The sequence below is a fragment of the Schistocerca serialis genome, chromosome 8 (genome assembly GCF_023864345.2).
Source record: "Schistocerca serialis cubense isolate TAMUIC-IGC-003099 chromosome 8, iqSchSeri2.2, whole genome shotgun sequence".
In the NCBI taxonomy this organism is placed as follows: domain Eukaryota; kingdom Metazoa; phylum Arthropoda; class Insecta; order Orthoptera; family Acrididae; genus Schistocerca; species Schistocerca serialis.
Window position 1 is genome coordinate 506,923,029 of NC_064645.1, and position 24,585 is coordinate 506,947,613.

Genomic DNA, 24,585 nt, shown 5'->3' on the forward strand with positions numbered 1-24,585 from the left:
TTTCCAGTAGACACAGTTCTGCCGCAGTACGCATAACGGGAGCGTCAGTGTTGGAGTGAAATAGTGCGGTAATTGGATACGTACTCCATACTTGAAGAACACGGGACAGTACTGTTCTTTATGGGCAAAGTGTCGAATTGGCACACAGATTCAGAGTGAAATTCTGAAAGTGTATGGACCAAATGCAATGTCACTTCCAGCCGTCGCAACGTGGTGCCAACAATTCGACCAAGGCGGCACAGGCGTGGGTAGAAAGGCCATCGACATCTCCACAGACGATGATGCCCAGGCACTCGAGAATCTGTTTCGCACCAATTGCAGACTTTCCGACGATGAGGGCGTTCACACAGCGGCTCTCGAATGACTCCGTGGGCAAGGAGCGGATTTCTGTCCTCCAGGAATTAAACGATTGGTAGAAGGTTGCGACCGTTATTTATAGATACTTGGTGAATATTTTGAAAGATAGTATCATGTATCTATGTCAGTTTGAAGTTTGATGCAGCACTCAATAAAAGTTACTTGGCGTGCAATAATAATGTGCCACTTGGTTTTTGAAGTCCTTTCATAATTTGTTGTAGCTTCTCTTACGGCAAGGCAAGGCAAACCACTTCACTAGGATCACGTCTAGTGAAGCACTACGGTGTTCAAACCACCCTTCGGATTGAAAAAGAGCTTTCCTTCTTTTAGGAATACATTATAGCCAATACCTCAAGTAGTAATTTCAGTTATATTACATAAATTGCAGAGTAAAATGTTTTGAGAGTGAAATTATTGATTTTTACGAGGAAATCAGTAGAGATTTCCTGGATCTGAGCTGAATGGAGTGACTTTCTTTTTTTCCCTCAGGTGTTGACGAATATCTGCCCTGGCTACATCCGCTGTTGCTTCCTGGTAAGTTTATTTATTTATTTATTTTTTTAACCTGTAATCTTCAACGTTGTCTTTTCTCAAATGAAGTTCATCTATTGTTTGCACCTTCAGTTCTGAAATGTATTTCCAGTCTATAAATGACAATCTAGAGAAGACAACAGCGACAATTCTGTAAGTGATATATGTAATGACTAAAAATGCCTCCGAAGGAAGATAATTTTATAATGTTGGCGGTTGTGATAGGTCACAGTAATTACTTTACGTCTTGTATGACCCCTCGCAACCATCTAGAGATATGTTAGCGATTGTTGTGGATCTTAGCGTTGCAGCCTTGCCGGTACCAGTCATGGCGCTTGTTCAATCATGATGTCAGATACCACGTTACCATCAAGTCTGATTCCTTCCACAGACATCGTCTCCGTTCACACGAGCTTAAGAACGACGCACGTCCGTGTGGCGTCGGTGGTCGCAGCATTTTCTCCGTATATGCTCATATTGTCTGTGTCGTTCGTAGTACATTACTGTTTCCGCTTGCGTTACTCCACACTGAGCAAAAATTGGATCCATTAGGGATGATTTGTTACAGAACAGTAGCCCAAAAGTTTTCACACAAAGGGGGCAGAAAGTCATAGGGCCTTTCGAAGAACACAAACTTCTGCCAGTTGTATGGAAACACTGAATGGAAAATACAAGAGACTAATGATAATGGCAAGGCATTTTTTCGAGCACAGACGAAACAAAATATGCCTTTCACTTTTGCTGGCTATGATACAGTTTCCCAGTCAGAAACTTTAATGGGACAATTTATTAGCAGTTTCCATATAAAAAAGCTTACTGACTCACCGTCACCAAAAGATTTATTCAGTGTGCATTTTTAGTGTTTTTTTTCAGCAGGTCGAGTGAGATCGTGCGAAAAGTGGTTGGAAGCTTGAGAGCCTCATATTACTACAGTACGGCGGGAAATAAATCAAATCTCATCCTGTGAACTATTATGTACATATAAATAAATTTTAAGAAGGAAGTAGAACTGTATTCGTAATAGAGCTGAAGGACAGTCTCTCACCATCACGTTTGTCAGAAGGTATACGCCGTTAAGGAAACTGGAATTACGAAACTGAGAAATAGCGTAGCCGATTGCTGTGCTAGTGATCTGCTATAGTTTCACTGATGTTTTGGAATAAACTGCAGTATTTTAGAATACACGTTGTTTCAGGCGGAATAATAGTACAGAGTAATTCGAATAAACCTATCCATTTAACAAGTGTAGAGTTGTTATTGATTACGGAGATACAGCTAACAGAATGTAACCCAAACAAATACTCAAATAAGTTGCTAACCACTGTAAAATCATTACACCTCAGACTTCAATACATTCTCGAATTCTCTTGACGTCGGTACGTGTAGTGAGATCGTCTTGACGTTCTTTCATTGGAGCAGCACTGTTTATAGCCCGAACGCTCAATTTGTCCCATATCTTTACTCTAGACAAGCCAGAGAACCGTGGTGGCCAAGAAACATAATCATTACTACCGAGCCATCTTCCGGGAAATGCTGAGTTCAGATGATGTGTCACCTGACGACTGGAAAGTGCAGGGGGCCCGTCATGCTGGAAGAACATGCTCTTCCTTGGAGCCAAAGGAATTTCTTCGAATAATGCTGGAAGCTCATTTTCAAGGAAGTGTATAAAACGGAATACTGCAAGACTGTACGATAACACAGTAGACCCAATGAACCGACAGCCTATCATACCAAACCGCACCAAACATTTACAGAGAACCGTTCTTGAAAATGTGCTCCACAAAGGCATCGTGGGATTTCGTCAGATTACCGACGTGAATTACGAATGTTGTGGATACCACACGGCTGAAAGTGATTGATCAGGAAACATTATTAATGGATTAATGGGATGTCTCAAAGATCTGCAACTATCCAACGACAAAATTCCAGTGGACAACCTTCATCTCCATCTCGAAGATATTGAATTCACTGTAAATGAGAAATATAGAGACTGCGGATCCATAATAACCGCCGGATTCTTGTATGTGAAAAATAGAAACGTATTGAAATCCTGCATGTGCTCGTTGAAACTGCTTTCCACCAAATGGATGATGTCTTATGTTTTATCCACACGTTTGCACGTTCAGATAGAATACGGTTGCTGGGCGCCGCACCAGTCTCACGTACTTCTGCGAAAATACGAGCACACTCTGGAAATTGGTATTCTTCGTCTAGAAAATGGTCTACCGTATTCTGTACAGGCAGCAGCAGCATTTCCATTACAAACCCTGTACACAAGTACAGGGTGTGGCACGGGAACTTCTTTCTTTAAAAAAATCATAAAACAGACAGTATTGCAGATATCATTTTAATTCCTTTTTCTGTACATAGAGGTATATTTTATGTTTTATTTCATTAGATTTTGATGAAGAGGTATTGAATGTGGCCTCTGTTCTGCTCCACACATTTGGAGAGTTGAAATCGGAAGTCTCACTTCACTTTGTTCAGCGTATCTCTGTCTACAGTGAGGTTACAAAAGTCGTGGGATAGCTCTTAATATCGTGTCGGACCTCCTTTTGCCCAGCGTAGTGCAGCAACTCGACGTGGCATGGACTCAGCAAATCGTTGGAGGTCCCCTGTAGAAATACTGAACTATGCTGCCCCTTTACCAGTCATAATTGCGAGAATGTTGCCGGTGCAGGATTTTGTACACGAAATGATCTCTAGACTATGTCCCATAAATGTTCGATGAGATTCATATCGGGCGATTTGGGAGGCCAAATCATTCGATCGAATTGTCCAGAATTTTCTTCAAACCAGTCGCGAACAGTTGGGTCTCAGTGATAAAATGACTCGTTTGGGAACATGAAGTCCGTCAGTGGCTGCAAAAGGACCGCAAGTAGCCGCTTAATCATTTCCAGTCAGCGGTCGATTCAGCTGAATCAGACGACCCAGTTCATTCCGTATAAACAAAGTTCACCATTATGGAGCCACCACCAGTTTGCACAGTGCCTTGCAAATTGGATCAATTGTTTCGTGGCGTCTGCGCCACACTCGAACCCCACGATCAGCCCTTGTCAACTAAAGTCGGGGCTTATGTGACCAGGCCAGGGTTTTCCAGTCGTCTAGGGTCCAACTGATACAGTCACGGGCCTGGGAGAAGCGCTGCAGGCGAGGTCGTGCTGTCAGCAAAAGCACTCGCGTCTGTGGTCTGCAGTGTCGTAACAGATACGTTCGTCTTACGCCCCGCATTGATTTCTGCGGTTATTTCACGCAGTGTTGCTTGTCTGTTAGCAGTGACAACTGTACGCAAACGCCACTACCCGTGGTCATTAAGTGAAGGCCGTTGGCCACTGCGTTGTCCGTTGTGAAAGGTAATGTCAGAAATTTTGTATGCTTGGCGCATCCTTGACACAGTGGATCTCGGAATATTGAATTTCCTAACGATGTCCAAAATGGAATGTCCCATTCGTCTAGTTACAGCTACCATACCGCGTTCACTGTCTGTTAATTCCTGTCGTGCGGCCGTAATCACGCCGGAAACCTGTTCACATGAATCACCTGAACATAAGTCACAGCTCCATCAATGCACTACCCTCCATACCTAGTAACACGAACTACCGCCACCTTTGAATGTGCATATCGCTATTCCATGACTGCTGTCATCTCAGAGTATGTTGGCAATATCAGCACGAACATTGTTCTGCAGCTTGCCCAGAGTCGGTGGACGATTAGTTTACATCAGGGATTCAGGGCATCCCCATAAGAAAAAGTCACAGGGAGCTCAATCTCACGAGCGTGTTGGCCACTGAAGATCATCCCTCAAAGAGATGAGATGGTCAATGAACTGTTCGCGAAAGAGAGCCATTAACCTTCGTGGTGCGTGAGCCCTGGTGCCGTCTTGTTGGAACCAGATATTCCCCGGGTCTATTTCTTCAAGTTCTTCAAGAAAGATCGCCTCAGTTATCAGGAAATAATGCTCATAAGTGACCGTAACTGCCCTATCGTTCTCTTCGAAAAACCATGGACCATTAATGTCAGTTTTGGATAATGCACAAGAAGCAGTCGCACTTTCTGTATGCAGGGGCAGATTATGAAGTTCTCGGGGATTCGTGCCACTCCAATATCGCATGTGGTGGTTACTGACGTATCCAGAGAAATGAAAATATGCCTCGCCTCTGAAGAACGCAAGGGTGTCATGAGGCAGGTTTTCGATCAAGGCTTGTCATGCATTTTTTCGTGTATGCACCACTTCCAGTTTGTATGGATGAAATTTCAAGTCTTCATAAAGAATTCGTATCACTGTGCAATCGGAGGTTGCAAGAGGAGGCGATGTTTGCGTGCGGATCGCTGGAGGGAATTCAGCATCGCCAGCCTTACTTTTTCGATGTTCCTGGTGTCCTGATGGTTCTTGAAGGTTTCCTTTTTCTGCCGCGCGGTCTGGGGCGCCTTGTCACGGTCCGCGAGGCTGCCCCCGTCGGAGGTTCGAGTCCTCCCTCAGGCATGGGTGTGTGGGTTGTCCTTAGCGTAAGTTAGTTTAACGTTAGTTTAATTAGTGTTTAAGCTTAGGGACCGATACCCTCAGCAGTTTGGTCCCATAAGAAATGGTTCAAATGGCTCTACGCACTACGCATAACAAGTGATTTTCGATCAGGAAATTGACCTGCAAGCGCGATATTAAACTGTTCCCCGAATGCACGTTGGGCTGCGATGATCGAACGACCAATGCCCGAGTATATCGCCAAGGCGAACGCTCATTCCTCTCTCGTCCACTGCATGATCACTACTAAACCAACCTTAAAAAAAGTTAGGTTCTGCCGTTTCGAATGTGCTCAGCCTCACACAACAATGAATAACGGCTGCTGTGTGAAGCGCGTTTCAAATAAGGAAGTATACGTGTGACAGTGTTACAACGATCCTGTAGAATTGGCCAACAAATCACAATCTCGGCTGAAGATCTCAACGATGTAAACTCTAGCACAACTTCACAAGTTTCACTTCAAAACGAAAATGTCAGTCGCTGGATAAACCCATAGAAACTGGGGTACCAACACGCAGAATGGAAACTTACCTCTGTAACCAGTTGTTGTATCTCTGTAAGCAATAAAAACTGCGCACATGGTATATTTAAATTAGTCTACGCTACCACCTGTTAAAATATCTACTGTTCCTCCTGAAACACCTTGTGTAAACCACTACGAGACATACAATTTTCATAGGAGTGTACGCTGTAATTGAACGTTAGTCTGCGAGCAGCACATGTACTGTGCCGTCGCTTTCCGACTGTTGGGGTCGTCCCTGTTGGAAATCTCATACGAGCTGCCGCCGCTTTTCGGTGTAACATCGACTCCATCAGGCTCAGTCCTGCAGCCTGGTTGTCTTCGTACAGCATAGTTCACATAAAAGTAATTTTCTGAGTCAGGCTGAGTTGCATTCTACTTAATTATAAAGAAAGGTTTGCCTGATGCTGAATTCTGTTGTGGTAGTGGCGCCGTAGTAAACCCACGTACTCCTACAGTAGAATAATATATCCAGCTTAGCAATGACTGACTGTTTTACCTGCCGACGATTGATCTACTTTTGCAAAGTTTGAAGTAAAGTTAGGCTGCTGCCCTCGGCTCAGTTCTTGCATATTCCATCACTGTCGCCTAAAATCTAATTTTTCAGTTTTTATTTCAAATTCTTGTTTCAAAATGTGATAGGTTCTTTATCGATGAAACTTTCCAGTAACTGTCATGTAAAGGCGTTTCTTCGTATTGAGGCTTTTTGCTTATGGAGTATATCACGTTTTGGCCCTTAAGAGCATGTTAGTCTTGCAGGCTACTGCTTACCATATCCGGCCCGTAACATAACTCACTGAGCGTAGACTCTGTGCAGTTGATAGCTGTACCTGCTAAACCAGGCGCTCTCTATGCATGAGAAACACCTTCGAACGTTTATTTCATTTTTTATAGCTGCGGGTAATGCCCCCTACAACTGATCAGAAAATGAGACAAGATTAAACTGAACTTACTTCATGTATGGGAAGTGATCATACTAAAGTTTTTGCTATTTTATATGAACACTTTCTTATTATGAATACAATGACATTTAACATTGTGTAATTCAAATTTAAGCTGCTATTATAATTAATCAAATTAGAGAACCAAGCCCGCAAAAAAGGTGAAGCTGTCATCGACCCGAAGGTTGGTTTGAACTGTACAAGGGCATTGCTAGTGATGGTTTGACGTTGCCTTCGTTCGACCTTTGAACGGACTTATTCAGTCAGTTATGGAAGGACCAACAGTTTAACATCGAAGCACGGTGAAACTCTACATTTCTCAGATTAACAAATGTTGCCAGAGGTGAGAGAAGCTATTAGTGACAGATGAAAATCTTTGGACTGATAGGGAATCGAACTCGAACCCTTGAACCCGTAGTGGGGCACTTATCAAGTAAAACATTCTCATTAAAATCATTTTTTCAAAGTCGAGTGGAATTGTTAACGAATCCGCAATTGTTCTCACGTGAGACACAGAGACAATGAAAGACATACAGGGTGCCCATAACCAGTATCAAAACGTTGAAGAAATAGAACCACTTCTCAGAATGACGTCAGATTTGAACGGCATATTATTGACAAGTAGGTGGCGCTGTAAAAGTCAGAACATGCACTCCAACAAACGCTCGAGACAGGGGTGTTCCTCAGTTTGCGTCCGAAACACCGAACACAGCTACCTCAGCGAAGGATCGCCGCCCGCTGGCTGGTAAAGCTCTTTTACAAGAACAGTGACTGTGCGCTAGTAGCCCAGCAGGAGTTCCGGGCACTCAAAGGGTATGAAGAAAGACATTGGACCGATGTCTGCCAAGGGACTGGAGAAAATAATTGAAAAATTCGAAAAGAATGGTTCGTTTGGAGTGCAGTGCGCTAGAGTAAGGAAAACAGTTGGTCCGACGTCAATATAAGATACGGCCACAGCATTGCAAGGGGGGGCGAGCAATGGTGTGCAACATGCAGCGGACTTCGAATTGCCCGTACGTTGGACATGCCTGTGAGCGCACTGCATAAAATCCTACGAAACATTCTACATTTGTATCGATACAAAATAACCAATGTTCAGGAGTTGCTTCCTGCTGATCTGCCAGCAAGACAAACGTTCGTTCTGGAGTTTCTTGCTCGCATGGAAGTGGCAAGTATGGCCCTGGAATATTTTTGTGGACAGACTAAGCCCTATTTCATATCCAAGGACATGCAGATCTGCAGAATATGTCCAATGGAAAATACGCACACCCATCAAACGGTACCACTTCATTCTGCAAAGGTGACTTAGTGGTGCGATTTGACAGCATCGTTTATCTTAAGGACGTATTTTTTCTAGCAGATGAGTCCAGCGGGCCCTGTTACCTGAGCAGATAAGTCCAGAGGGTCCTGTTACCTGTACCGTCACTGGTAAACACGATGTGAGTCTTTTGTGCGCCAACATCATTTCAACCTTCAACAGCGTGGATGTGTGGGTAGGATTATTTTTATGCGAGATGGCACTCTTTTGCACATTGACTGCCAGTGAAGCGGCTGCTGCAAATACATTTTGGAAATTTTAGACCAGCTATTATTTCCGTACAGCCAAGGCTTCCAAATCATCTGATCTTAATCAAAAATGGTTCAAATGGCTCTGACCACTATGGGACTTAACTTCTGAGGTCATCAGTCCCCTAGAACTTAGAACTACTTAAACCTATCTAACCTAAGGACATCACACACATCCATGCCCGAGGCAGGATTCGAACCTACGACCGTAGCGGTCGCGCGGTTCCGGACTGAAGCGCCTAGAACCGCTCGGTCACACTGCCCGGCTCCGATCTGTTCCTCGCTTTCAAGTTGTAACAGAAAACGATGGACAGCATAATGAAAATGTCTTGCGCCAGTCTCACGACCATTAGAAATCGATGCCATTTTGCTTTTTATGCGGATTTTGGCCCCATGACAGTTCAAAATCGAGGCAAGATTGCATTTTATGCCGTTTTTGGGTTTAGGACAGCTAAAAACCGATTTTTCCCATAAGATGTGGTATAACCATGCCGTGGTGGAAGATCTTATCTAACTAACGGTTGACTGCCGAACTTGTGCAGTCATGCACATTGAACAGTATAGATGGTGTAATGTGCAACTAAACCGTAGCCGTTGTATTGCAATTCATGTCATTTGCAGACGACCCCATTTACGTAAAGACGCTTACAGTGCCATATATTGGTAAAATTTTTGTTGAATTGTTTTTGTTCCATCACGTTTCCTCTTGCGTGGGATAAACTGTTCAAAGTTGGCGTCATTCTGAGGAGTAGTTCTCTTTTTACAGCGTTTTGAAACTGGATCTTTTAATTATTGACACCCTATATATTTTATAAATAAAAATCTGTCGACTGTGGGCATTTCGGTTTTTCAACCTTTTATTTCCGATATGTATTTCAGTGGGAAAGCTTCATCGCCAGGATTTCCAAGGTTTATATATGCCTATCCTCTCAGTGGTTACATAGGATGCTTATTTTAACTGTTTCCATACGTTTATCGACGAAATATGTGTAACGAAAACCTAAAGACTTAGATGAATTCGCCTTGGGCCATCAATGAAGCAGATTCTCACAGTACGCAGAACTTCAGGTTCGTCAGCTTCGACGGATCTTAGCGGAAAGTTTCATGTAAATTTCAGCGAAGAAACTTTCGCTCTGAAATGCATATCCTCTGCATTTTCGACGTTGTTTGTTGTACTTAACACACTCAACGAAAAATGCACGATGTCCCCCTTTGGCTGCACAGTAATCGCGCAATTCGAAGATGGTATTAACTATATGGTCGTGCGGTAACGTTCTCGCTTCCCACGCCCGGGTTCCCGGGTTCGATTCCCGGCGGGGTCAGGGATTTTCTCTGCCTCGTGATGCCTGGGTGTTGTGTGCTGTCCTTAGGTTAGTTAGGTTTAAGTAGTTCTAAGTTCTAGGGGACTGATGACCATAGATGTTAAGTCCCATAGTGCTCAGAGCCATTTGAACCATATTAACTATAAAAGGTATTTCGTTTTGTTGGTTGCCATGTGGCCTGCTGTTGACCTGTTAATGATGACAGTCTCCTTCCGCTTGAGACCACAATTAAGAATGCCGGGGATATAAAGTATGTCTGTGGGTAACCCTATTCCAAGTTCCTTTGAAGTCAGTATAGCTATTAATTACATGACTTTGATGATTCTAGCTGTGCCTCAACTGCAAACAGTCGATAGCAATCACAGTGCCGATTCTTTCACGGTTATAAAGCCATGTAAGCTGATTGTGGCTGTTATCCCTTCGTAACTAATTAATTAATTTCGATGAGATAAGGAATGCTCCTACCGTGACACATTACTGCGTCTGACACGGTAACAGCGCAAGTTGTTGCTTGCGGTATGCTACGTTGATCAACTCGTAACAAGAAGGTTCAGCACACCTGCAAGTCCTGTGATTCACCATTAAGAGGCCTGCTTACTTCGTTTCTTGTAATGCGGTTTCGATGTCCCGATTGGTGTTCTTCTCTGCCGCTCGTGGCTCCACTCGAGCATACAAGTACAATGAACTGTGAATGATGGAATGGCAAGCGGGAAGATTCAACACTACTTTAATGAAAACCCCGAAATAATGGGATGCCACCTCGTTTTTTAATAGAAGAATCAAGGAAAAAACATCCTTTAGATCCAGTCTACTGGTAATACTGGAATGTAAGCTCGCGGATTCTAGTCATCAGATACCGAGCACCATTCCAAGAACAATAAATAACCGCCACACGAATTTAATGGCAGTTAAAAGTCGCACACGCGCAGATTCGGATACAACACGTTTTCCGGGGACTTTTAACTCAATAAATCACTTTTACGCGCAAACATATTCAGTCTGCTGCACTTACGTGGTGCCTCTCTAGAAACTAGTCCAAGACTGGGCAGTAAACGTTTCCCGAGGCTGAGTAGCACTTTAACATAATTTGAACCATTTTAAACATTCAGTCGTAATGAGTACACGTTGCCAGCCTGAATACTAATCGAAGGCTGCTCACTAAATTAGCCAGCACGGGGCGTACTACTCCTTGGTCGCTTAATTGTCCAGCAACTGAGAGTCGTAAATAAAATTCTAATTAAAATGTGATCTTGATGTTGGAGTTACTGAAATCATGGTTAGGTTGCTGTCGGTGCGCATAATGTCGAGACTCTAATTGGAGTCGTATATAAACACTTAAATAGTTAATGAAGTTATGCGTCTGCCGGCAAGCTTTTCAGGGTGAATCACCGTATTCTCTGTCTTCTCCAGTACGACACGGCTGCGGCTCACGCCTCCCTTCCCACACACTGACCATCTGTCATTTAATGGGATGGAGATTTTTGGAAGGAGAAACAGCATTGGTCGTATATTTTTGTTTATTATCGCAAAATCGATTTTCGGTCACTTAGTGACCATCTTCAGTGCTGTAATTATAACTTAAATTAGTAAGCACTGGTGTCAATAAGCTTACGGCGATCACATAGATCACATAGATCGCCGTAAGCTTATTGACACCAGTGCTTACTAATTTAAGTTATAATTACAGCACTGAAGATGGTCACTAAGTGACCGAAAATTGATTTTGCGATAATAAACAAAAATATACGACCAATGCTGTATCTCCTTCCAAGTATACCCATTATCTGGTCGTAGTGCACAGAACACTATGGAGTCGCCAATCAATAAGGGATGGAGATTGTTACCGAGCAGAGATGATTGCTGATATACAGCAACGTAAAGCATCCTACACTGTATGATGAAATCTAAGTAATAGAACCGACTACGTTTTCCATCTACATCTACATGGACACTCTGCAAATCACAATTAAGTGAATGGCAGAGGGTTCATCGAACCAACTTCACAATTCTCTGTTACTCCAATCTCGTATAGCGCGTGGAAAGAACGAACACCTATGTTTTTCCGTACGAACTCTAAAATGGGTCAAATGGCTCTGAGCACTATGGGACTTAACATCTGATGTCATCAGTCCTTTTGAATTTAGGACTACTTAAACGTAACTAACCTAAGGATATCACACACATCCATGCCCGAGGCAGGATTCGAACCTGCGACCGTAGCGGTCGCGCGGTTCCAGACTGAAGCGCCTAGAACCGCTCGGCCACACCGGCCGGCGTACAAACTCTGATTTCCCTTATTTTATCATGGTGATTGTTTCTCCCTATGTAGGTTGGCGCCAACAGAAAGCGTTTCGCATTCGGAGGAGAAAGTTGGTGATTGGAATTTCGTGAGAAGGTTCCCTCGGAACGAAAAACGCCTTTGTTTTTATGACGTCCACCTCTAATCCTGTATCATTTCAGTGACACACTCTCCCTCATTTCGCTATAATACAAAATGTGCTGCCCTTCTTTGAACTTTTTTCAATGTACTGGGTCAATCCTATCTGGTAAGGATCCCACACCGTGCAGCAGTATTCTAAAAGAGGGCGCCCAAGCGTAGTGTAGGTAGTCTCCTTAGTAGGTCTTGCTTGTTGTTCGAACGTACAGGTAACAAATCTAGCAGCCTGCATACGAATTACTTCGATGTGTTTCTTTAATCCGACCTGGTACGGATCCGAAACACTCGAGCAGTACTCAACAAATAATCGCACTAGCGTGCTAGACGCGGTCTCCTCTACAGATGAATTACACTTTCCTAACATTCTCCCAATGAAACAACGAAGGCGACCATTCGCCTCCCCTACTACGATCCGTACATGATCGTTCAATTTTTATATCTCTCTGTGACGTTACGCCCAGATATTTAAGCGAAGTGACTGTGTCAGGTATGACACTACTAATGCTGTATCTGAGCATTACTGGTTGGTTTTTCTTGATCACCCGCATTAATTTACGTTTTTATGCTTTAAAGCTAGCTGCCATTCAACTAAGTAATCTTGTATCTTCCGACCGTCACTCAACTTCGACATCTTCCCGACACCAGACCATAATCACTGCAGATGCTGCCCACTTTGTCCGCCAGATCATTTATGCTTACAGAAAATAACAGCGGTGCTATGACACTTACCTGGGGCACTCCTAACGATACCGTTTAGAAAACATCGTTCTAGTGAAACACAACTAGCTCTTTACTCGCATAAAGCGTTGAGTGCTATTGACAAGGGTTTTCAGATTGGTTCCGTATTTCTGGATTTCAGAACGACTTTTGACACTGTACCACACAAGCGGCTTGCAGTGAAATCGCGTGCTTATGGAATATCGTCTCAGTTATGTGACTGGATTTGTGATTTCCTGTCAGAGAGGTCACAGTTCGTAGTAATTGACGGAAAGTCATCGAGTAAAACAGAAGTGACTTCTGGCGTTCCCCAAGGTAGTGTTGTGTTATAGGCCCTTTGCTGTTCCCTATCTATATAAACGATTTACGAGACAATCTGAGCAGCCGTCTTCCGTTATTGGCAGATGACGCTGTCGTTTATCGACTAAGAAAGTCATCAGAAGATCAAAACTAATTGCAAAACGATTTATAAAAGATATCTGCATGGTACGAAAATTGGAATTTGACGCTAAATAACGAGAAGTGTGAGTCATGCACATGAGTGCCAAAAGGAGTCCGTTAAACTTCAATTACACGATAAATCAGTCTAATATAAAAGCCATAAATTCAACTAAATACCTAGGTATTGCAATTACGAACTACTTAAATTGGAAGGAACACATAGAAAATGTTGTGGGGAAGGCTAACCAAAGAGTGCGTTCTTTTCGAGGTACACTGTTGAGAAAAATATAGAGAACTGTCATTTGAAGCTGGGTAGAGAACGATTCTACTACCTCCAACACACATTTCGCGGAAGAACGAAGAAGACAAGATATGAGAAATTAGGGCTGATACAGGGCAGTCGTTTTTCCCTCGCGTATCCTGTTCCGGAATGTCCTGACCTGATACTGTTATTAGGTTGATTATTTAATCCATCTCTACTATTAAAATTATTGGGATATTAATTTTGCAATAATTTAGCAATATAGTAACTTTGAGTACAAATAAATAATTCGCTTAGTAGGGGATAGTGCCCTCAACCTTCGGCATTCCCCTGGATCCAGCGCACGGGTACGCTGCACCTCTTGGGCGCGAGCGTAACCCCGCCTCTGCTCACAGTTTTAAGTCTGCCAGTACCGCTCTTGTTCGAGACTGATTCAAATAAAAACCGTAATTGTTTATAATGAGGTAATACAGAAAAATTACAGGTACAGTAGAACTCCAGTTATCCGTACGGCTCGGGACTGTACCCGTTCCGGATAGTCAAATATCCGGATAATTGAATAAATCGTGAAAACATATCATTTATTTTTTTTAAAAAAAGCTAAATTTATGTTTACATTCTACTATGTAGTGTTATCGCATACCACGCGAATGGGCCCGGGGACTGGGTGTTGTGTGTCATTCATCGTCGTTTTCATCATCATTGACTTGCGAGTCGCCGACGTGGCGTCAACTAAAAAGGACTTGCAATACGGCGGCCGATCTCCCCCGAATGGGTTCTCCCGGCCAACACCATACGATCATTTCCATTACTTTGATGACTACAATGTAGTTTAGATTTTGTACATTACTGTACTTACGTACAGTGTCAGTTCTTGGACATATTGCTCAGTGTCAGTTGTTTTTGCTGTCTTCAATCGCATACGTGGAGCCAAGTCTTGCATGCGCTTGACCGTGAGAATCTGTATATGGTCTCACCATCCATGTTGGCGCAGTGTCAAGACAAGCAGACGCCTCACTAGCTGGTTCAGTAACAATGTCATTCTCCTGGCCTTCAGTTTCTTCTCTCACACTTTGAATGATTCCATTGTCTTTGAGATTTTGGAATTCAGGGTTCAAAGAATCACAAGCAAGCCATTCGCCCATGTCCTCTGCACTGCAGTCGGAATGTCGAGGAATTTCTTCCTCTTCCTTTTCACACTTTTTTTTTAAATGTTAGTCTTTCTGTAACACATCTTTGCTTGAAATGCCTTTCAAAATGTTCCAAGCTCTTTTTAATGTAGTTATCTTCACCACATTCCACGCTTCCGCCACCATGTAAGAGCTGTCCTTTAAATTCAGTTTTTGGTGATGAGCAACAATGCCTTCTTCATTTTCATCTTCCATCAAATGCTTCCTCAACAGTTGTTTTCTGTAATGTCGCTTTATAGTTCCGATAACCGATTCGTCCTTTGGCTTCAGCAAACTCGTTAAGTTTGGCGGTAGGAAGAGTGTTCTAAAACAGACGTCTTCTCTACCAAGAAGGCTTTCTGTGTGGTGGCGGTTGGATTGTCCACCTTACTGCCTTCTTTTAAATGGCCTTTTTTTTTACCCCAGGTATGAAAAACGATTCGTACAGTTCGCAAAACAAATTAGGAGTCATCCATGCCTTTGGCCGATTCTTGTAAAAAGTAGGAAGTTTTTTCATGTTTTTGAAAGCCCGGGGTTTTTCGATTTTCCTAGTAACAGAAGGGATATTGTGTGGTTTCCTGCAGAGTTAGCATAGTTCAGCACTGTAACACGGTCTTTACTAACCTTATGGCCATCAGCACAAATTTCCCCTGTAGTAGCTAAAGTGGTTTCAGGCAATCTTTACAAATACAGACTGTCTCATCTGCGTTGTACAAAAATTTATGGTCATAAGATTGTTTCAATTTTTAATTTTCCAATAAAATTTTCTGCTGATTTTAGATTTGCTGATAGTTTTTCACTCTTAAATCCAACTCACGAATTCCATGCCTTGCCTTGAAATTCCGCATCCAGCCATTGCTCCCTTTAAATGAAGACAAACTGTCGATTTTCTCGGCTAAAAGCTTTGATTTTTTGTAAGCAATAGCCTCTGAAAGAAGGTTTCCCAATGCTTGCTGCTGCAAAAACCACTGAATGACGAGCACCACGAACACAACAGTTTGCGTATCGCGCGTACAACAGTGCGCATACTGCGTTTATTGTTCACTGGAAGATTTTGTCTTTTAATACATTCGCTGCAGATTGATTTTAGAACGATCAAGAAACGTGCAGTGTACTGTATACTGTAATAACGAGGGTTAGGATTTTTAGGTGCACTTTTCTTAGCATGAATTACAGCTGTTCGGAAGGATATCACAGTGTGAAAGTTTGTTTCTGGTTGAGAAATGAAGCATTTTTCACGCGCCTTTTTGCCTTTTGTGAGACATTTATTCCTGTATTTCCCCAACCATGCCCATAATCCCCCTTTCCCCCTTCATTTATTTCAGTTTGCTGTGTTTCCTCAGCCTGCTGTCAACGATGCCATACGCTCGTTTCCATTTTTTTATCTGCCTCTTTCAATAAATGCCTTCCGAAGTTGAAAATACACCTGCAACAGTGGAAAATAATTGAATTGTGTGTTCGACAAAACCTCTTTCTCTCGCTTTACCGCTGAAAAATAGTTCGCAATAATGCAGTTGACAATGAGTGATTCTATCCCACCAGAACCAGTTGCCTGCTGTTCGTGAATGTGAGTTTGTTACTGCGAGAGACGTCATCTGTTCGCGTGGAGGCGAAGGCTGGTCATGCAGAGACGGCAGTAACGGCAGCCGCCTAGTGCCAAGAATTGAGACTGGGTTATGTTCTGAGCTACTAAAAATCGCCGAGACTGCACTTCCAGCATGAATGAGAACATTCTCGTAATTATCGCGGTGTTATAAAAGAGAGTGTATACAGCAAGTAAGCGAGTGGGCACGAGAGTGTTTTGTGTCAGTCGCATTGAGTGCGCAGGTGAACTGTTGTTAACTCTTTGTTAAATTACTAAACAAGTGTGCTACTAGATTTTACCATACTAAAGGTGCCCAGTGCCCGATTTGCTGTTCTGGCTCAGGTAATCAAACACGATTTCATAGCCACTGATGGAACTGTTATACGATGTACCATTTGCGATTTCGTTAGACGAAAAATACCAGCGAGATCACATCAAACAACACGTTTCTACTCTATGCATCAAATGAATAAGACTCCATAAGGGAATAAATCGCTGCAATCTCTCTTACGAAATGCGTTACAACAGAGTTCTTCAAAAAGCCAATATTTGAAGGAATTAAACGTTGATCTTTGTGCAGCTCTTACACAAACAGGAATTCCTCTCAATAAGGTGGACTATGCAGTCTTCAAGGGATGTCTTGAAAATAAACAAATATGTCAGTGCCCGATGAGAGTACTTTAAGAAAAAGCTACATGTGGCGTGTTTACCAAGAAACCGCGCAAAAGAAAATGTCTCATTGCGATGTGGGAATCATTGTGGATGAAGCCATAGTCTCAATGGAACGGTATGTTTTGAACATTTTAGTTTTTCCCTTAATAGGGAAGAAAGTTATCAGGCCGTGGTGGCCGAGCGGTTCTGGGCGCTACAGTCTGGAACCGCGCGACCGCTACGGTCGCAGGTTCGAATCCAGACTCGGGAATGGGTGTGTGTGATGTCCTTCGGTTAGTTAGGTTTAAGTAGTTCTAAGTTCTAGGGGACCGATGACCTCAGAAGTTAAGTCCCATTGTGCTCAGAGCCATTTTTTTTAACAAAGTTAAGTATATGTTGTTAAAAACGTATGAGATGCCCGTACAGTAAAGCTATCAGTTATGAAAATCCGTCAAAAAATCTGGCGTACCGGTTTCGAGTTTGAAAAACTTCTTCTTGTGGTTACAGACCAGGGTCCATACATAGTTTTAGCTGTTAACCAACTGAAGCCTTTATTTCCTAAGTTGAAGCATGTGACATGCTTGGTTCATGCCCTTCATAGGGTTTGTGAAGCTATAAGGAACGGATACGACATCGCAGATCAGTTCATCACTGCCCTGAAGAAGATTATACTGAAAGCTGCGAGTCTTTTTGTTGCGTACAGATAAACCACTGGCCTGCCCCTTCCAAATTTCCCGATCATTACTCTTTGGGGTTTTTGGATTGAGTGTGCTGCTATGTTGTGTGAGAATTTTGGCAAAATTAGAGAGTTTCTGCTGTCTTTGAATTCAGCATACACAGGTGCAATTTCCAAGGGACAGCAACTTCCATTACCGGAGAAAATACGTACTTTGCGGAGAGAACTACGTTATGTAGCTACAACTATATGCTGCAGCTATTAAACGATTAGAAGAACAAGGTCTGGAAGTCGATAAACAGTGGAATATTTTTACTTCCGTGAGGGAGCAGTTAGATGGCTTTGCCGAAGACAAAGTTGAGTCTAATCTTCAGAAGGACCCAGACATTGAGAAATTCGCCACATCTGTAGATCTGCCCCACTGCCTTCTGTCGATGTAGAAAGAAGCCCTGGCATCTATGAAGATATTCTATCCCCTAATATAAACGAACGTACTTTTAAAAATGTGGAGATGCTTAATGGCTTCAAGTTTTTTTCATTCTTTTGATGAGTGATCATTTGAAGCAGTTGATTGTAATTCAGTAAACTAGAATAGAGGAAAGAAATCGTTGAATTAATTGAATAACCGGGACCTTTTGTCCTTTTTTTACCACTATTTCTTGAGCACCCTTTCCCTTCCTTTTCTCATCTGAAATTTGCACAGAAAAATCTTAACCCTGGTAGTAATTACCGAACAAAACGAATATTTCAAACACAAGTACAAATTTGTTTTTCCTCAAAGCGATCTGGACAGTTGGTGATTCGGATAACTGAGGTTCTACTGTATATACGACTTCTCTGCGCACTTTCCATGACGTGTAATACACGCATTTCATCGCTTTGGAAGTTCGTTGATACCTATTAAGAAGGATTCTTCTGATTGTGATTGCAGCCACTCGAGAAGAGCGGTTTTCACCTGTTCATTGATTATGAGAAGTTTGCCACTCAGCACTTCTTCGAGCAATTCGAACACATGAAAGTCACTTGGGACGGGTCTGGAGAGTTAGGTGGATCTTCGAGACACTGATTTCATATTGCGTATTGTTGCTTCGACTGAAGCAACGCTGTGGGGACATCATTGCCGTGTTGCATCAAAACATCTGCATTCAGAAGTACTTATATTGTTTACTGCTGATTGCAAGACGACGGTGATTTAGTAGGAGATTTGAGTATGATTTACTGATCAATATTAATCCTATTTCCACATAATGCTTCAAATTGACCCCCTTTGCATTCCAAAAGGGAGTGAGCATGGCTTTTCCTGTCGATAATTGAATGTGGATATTTGTGGTCTGGTGAAGAGCTGTGATTCTATTCCTTGCTAGATATTTTCGTTTCACATGAAATATGGACAACCATCAGCTGTATGAAGGAACGCTGAGAATGAAAATTTGTGCTGGACTGGTACACGAACCGGGGTTTCCCACTTATCGCGAGCTGTCGCCTTATAAGTAGGCTATCCGAGCACGCATCATTAGGCTATCCTAGCACGCCAACCATGTGTCTACAACCTACACTCGTACATCCATAATATATATTCCTGTACAGGGGAGACATTTTTCTGAAAGTCGTTTGCCTGGTGTCGGCAGATAAATACGATATTACAATGCCTGTTCGAGTTCCGGTCCAGCGCCAATTTTCATAGTCGTCATTCCGTTAGACAGCTGATGTTCGTAACTGACAATACATTTCATGTACTTCATAACGACTCTAGTTGCCGCCATGCCTGTTCGTTTGAACATGCATGAATGTCCGACAGAACATTGCATCGTACTTCTGAACAACAGAGGCACTGCAGTATCGTATTGCCGTTTCAGTGCACCCAGGTTACAAATCGTTTTGCAGTTCCGTCGACGAGTAAGATACCTTCGGGCTGAACGCAAAACTTCCTCACAGGCATCGACGCGACAATCTCTCAGTTCAGCATCAATTGACGTGGTAGCCATCTTGCGGACACTTCGTTGAATTGCATCACATCAAGGACAATACTGTGTGTCGAACCACCGATAATATCCAAAATAATGGGATTGCAGTAATGCTCCTGTTTTCCTTTAAAAGCTCGTCCACCATAGCTAAGTTTCCTTTCGTCACTGTACGATGTGCCTAGCTAGGGCGCGGAGCGTCTTCCACAATAAGTTACGCCTCTTTTAAACTTTCTGCACTACTCGTACACCTGCTGCAGTGTCGAACACGAATCACTGTAATGCGCTTTCATCTTGCAGTGCATTTTCACAGGTTTCACTGCTTCATTACTCAAAAAGCGTAACACAGATAGTTGCTCTCTCACGGTGCAAGTCGACAGTTCGACTGCCACTATTGCATTGTCACAGCTTTCTTTCCTGTGATGCAACAATAGACAGCCAACTGTTGATCATTTGTCGAAACAGAATAACAACTCCTATCAACTGCCAAATCGATGGTACATCATCGCTTTCAAGGTTATCATTTGAATCATCCTCATACTTCCTTGACCTGACTGAGACTCTCTACATGCTTTGCTGGAGTATCTCTTTTCAGAGTTGTGGTTACTCCGAGAATACTGAGACTTCTTACGTTTCATTTTTCATTTGATTTTTCTTTCTGGCCACTCACAAAATACACTACAGTACCGTAGCGTTCTTCGTCTTCCTAGTTATGCTATTAATAGCTCCCCACTCGTTAGCTTGACGACGAACAGCAGAAGAATGACGTAATACTAATGTGACTTTCGGCATCACCATTGTCTGAATGCACAACAGAGCTTGCATCAATGTTTGCCTCCTGCGGCGTGTTGTCGTTGAAATCCTTGTGGAAGAGGCAAAATATGATGCTGAAATTCATCCCAGACTTCAGCATGGGTTTGAAGATGCGTGCTCGGACTCCAGCAGTGCTAGGAAGTGTATCAAATACAACAAAAATGGGAACACGGCCATCCAAGATGACCTTCGTTAGCAGTCGTCCTCGTACTGCTTATACAATACGCAACAGTTTAAGAGTTGACGTGTTCATAAGAGAAGACAGAGAAGAAACTTGTTACAGGCCATAGTGCAGTGTTGTACATCATTCAAACTTTGCTTATCGAAAATTTTGTGCCTGTTGGGTCCCACGTTTTTTGGCCGAAGATCGATAACTTCAGACAAGAACCATATTCCAAAGCCTTGTTCGGAAGGAGGCGGGCGATGAAAGCAGGTTTCACAAACAGGAACTTGAATCAAACTCCGGAGTTTGGAATGACACTAATTGGATTCGTCATCAAAGAAGAAAATAAGGAGAGGGCGATATACTGAGAAAGATACCTCCAGCGTCTTCTGTTAGACAAAGATTTGGATTGACGTTGTTTTTTATCAACCTGGACAGCCCGCAATTGCTTCTAAACCTCCTACCCTTTGTCTTTAGCTAAACTGAATACATGAATTATGAGCCCATTTATATAAAATTTTGACCCAAGATCAATTATTAACCTTATCTGACCAATGTTTAGTGAGAAAACACAAGAGAAGAAGATGCTTTCGTTAGGCAACGGAAGAAAAAAAGGGGCTTTAAATCTGGAATGAATCTACGATTACTATTATATCTGGTGAGTTCCTATCATGAATGAGAAGTGTAAATGTGACTTTCCTTATAGGCAGATAACGTTGTGTTAGGATGTACAACCTCACACTGGACGTCTAATGCCTATTCATAACGAACTTGCAATATAACAATCATGTCAAACGTGATATGGTTCAGCACAAAGTCTTACAATGGTGACTTAAAAATATTTCTGCTGATTGCAGTTGCTTTCGCTTTCACTAATAATTTCGCTGAAGGCATAAAGCATTGAACAGTTCGTTCTCTAATCAAGCATGAATATAAGAACACGTGTGTGCAGTTCGAAAATCGTACTGAATAGGGGAGCAAAATAAACGAAGAAGCTTTAGTGAAATTCCTGCAATTCAGCAAGCAACGACGTACAACAAATCTATATATGCTCTATAGTGGACCATGTGGTGTACAAGTCCACGGTGTATGAACATTAAAATAAGGGAAAAATTCCATATTTCAAGCAGTGTTAAATAAGTGGAAATATAATGAAGCCCATTCGCTAACCTCACAGATGGAAAATTGGAATACGGGTACTGTGCCGCGAGCATGGGACAAGTTTTCTCTCTCTCTCTCTCTCTAAACAACGAAAGTTAAGCCTGGACACGACTGAAGGTACATTTTTATTTCTCAGTTTTAGAATACGAGAACTGACACTATTACTGTTCAGAGTTGTTTTGGTGTTTTCGAAAGTTCTTGCCTAAATCCTATTTCAGTTATGAGTTTTTTGTTGTGGATTGGCAGGAGAGCCAACCCAGGAATACTAGAGGAAGCCGAAAGGCACGCGTTTTAGCTCACGCAGGCTGGCGTGAGGTCTGGAACAGGACAGGGAAATTAGACTTTAGAAAAACGGACGTAGCTGGTGGAATACTTAACTTCAATTCATTAACGGTGAACGTCGCTCTTGACGATACATTATTATAGTATCAATAGTAACTGGTAATGGCGCCTTGCTAGGTCGTAGCAAATGACGTAGCTGAAGGCTATGCTAACTATCGTCTCGGCAAATGAGAGCGTATTTTATCAGTGAACCATCGCTAGCAAAGTCGGTTGTACAACTGGGGCGAGTGCTAGGAAGTTTCTCTAGACCTGCCGTGTGGCGGCGCTCGGTCTGCAATCACTGATAGTGGCGACACGCGGGTCCGACGTATACTAACGGACCGCGGCCGATTTAAAGGCTACCACCTAGCAAGTGTGGTGTCTGGCGGTGACACCACATTTTTTCGATGTCCTGATGAAGTCTGACGGAAGCTACAGTGTTGACAAACACCGAAGTGAGAAAAGTCATTGGATAACAATATGCACTTATACAGATAGCGATAGTACCGCGTGCACAAGGTATAAAAGGACAGGGCACTGGCGGAGCTGTCATTTGTATTCAGGTGATTCACGTGAAAAGATTTCCTACTTCATTATGTTCACATGACGTGAATTAACAGACTTTGAACGCAGAATGGTAGTTTGAACAAGACGCATGGGACATTCTATTTCGAAAATCGTTAGGGAGTTCAGTACTCTGAGATTCCAGTGTAAAGGGTGCCGATAAAACTAAATTTCAGGCATTACTTCTCACCAAGGACAATGCAGTGGCCGATGGCCTCCACTTAACGATAGAGAGCAGCGGCGTTTGCGTAGGGGTGTCACTGCTAACAGACATGCAACACTGCGTGAAATAATCGCAGGAATGAATGTGGGACATACGACGAACGTATCCGTTAGAGCAGTGTGGCAAAATCTGGCGATAATGGGCTTTACAGCAGACAACCAACGCGAGTGCCTTTGCTAATAGCACGAAATGGCCTGCAGTGCCTCTCCTGACCTCATGACGACATCGGTTGGATCCTAGACGACTGGAAAAGCGTAGTCTGGTAGGATGAATTCCGATTGCAGACGGTAACAGCTGATGGTAGGTTTAGAGTGTGGCGCAGAACCCACGAAGCCATGGACCCGGTGGCTCCATGATGGTGCAGACTGTGTTTGCATGGATGGGACTGGTTCCTCTGGCCCAACTGAACCGACCATTCACTTGAAATAGTTAAGTCCGGCTTCTTGGAGACAATTTGCAACCATTCGTAGACTTAATGTCCCCCAAAAGACTGTGGAATTATTATGGATGACTATGTGCCATGCCATCGGGACACAGTTGTTCGAGATTGGGTTGAAGAACATTTTGGACAGTTAGAGTGAATGATTTGGCCACCCAGATCGCTCGGCATGAATCCGACCGAAAATTTGTGGGACATAATCGAGAGGCCAATCCATGCACAAAATCCTGCACCGGCAACACCCTTACGATTAGAGGCAGCATGGCTCAGTGTTGCTGCAGGGGACTCCAACGACTTGTCGAGTCCATGCCGCGTCAAGTTGCTGCACTACGCCCAGCATAATGAGGTCCGACACGATATTGAAGCTATCACCTCAGTGTACATATTTTTCAATAAACTAAAATAATAAGTTGAATCGATGGGTTGTTTCTCATCGGCTGCTAGTACATATTTTGTTGAAACTGAGCTGAAAGCTTTCTCAAAACCAGAATCGTAGTTAAAGCTATACTTCATACTAATTAGTCCGTTGTATACTTTTTTTTTACAATCAGCAAGTGGCTCTTGAACTACACCCCATCTAAAGCGCTAGTTGATAATTTTAGTGAATTTCTCGTTATACGAAGAGGAAACTGATATGTCTGAAGTTTTGTTTTGTTTACATATGTTGTAGATTTCCTTTCTTGTAAAATAGAATGATTAGAGAATTTTTCCAGTTTGGGGAATTGTCATATCCGCACACATCCAGTTGACAATCTTACAATCTCCCGTCGGGTTACCTTGCGTCTAGCGCGAACCATCTCTAAAGAAGCATCATCATCATCATCATCATCTTCAGATCCCTTTTCTTTCTCGATAAATGTACATCCTGTGGAATATTTGTCATGCAGTGCACAAACTGTGAGCTCCTAAACTCGTACCCAGTTCAAAATTATTCATTTCTCACCATTCACTTATTTCTATAGGCACATTGCTGGTGATGCTAACAATTTGTAGTCTCGGATCCGGAGCCGGATGCCACCCAAAAATAAACGCATAATATATCTGTTTAAAAAGCAAATAAAAATTCCCTTGATGCCTTCCTAAGAGGCAGTCTCAGTTCCTTCCGAACTAACTATGAAAGCGTAGACCAGATGTGTCTTAAATTCAAAGAAATTTTATGAACAGCAATTGAGAGATTTAGACCAAAAAAATTAATAAGAGAAATACAAAACAAGTGAGAACATAGTTACAGAAGTAACGAAAAAAG

General features: G+C 42.7%; 1 long non-coding RNA gene across 1 annotated transcript in view; it reads left to right on the plus strand.

The window, feature by feature from the left end:
* The window catches only part of LOC126416248 (uncharacterized), a 260,962-nt gene that overhangs the window by 175,524 nt on the left and 60,853 nt on the right, over positions 1-24,585 (plus strand). Inside the window, exon 3 of the long non-coding RNA XR_007575421.1 lies at positions 847-891. This is a non-coding gene — a long non-coding RNA (uncharacterized LOC126416248). The remainder of the gene's footprint in view (positions 1-846; positions 892-24,585) is intronic.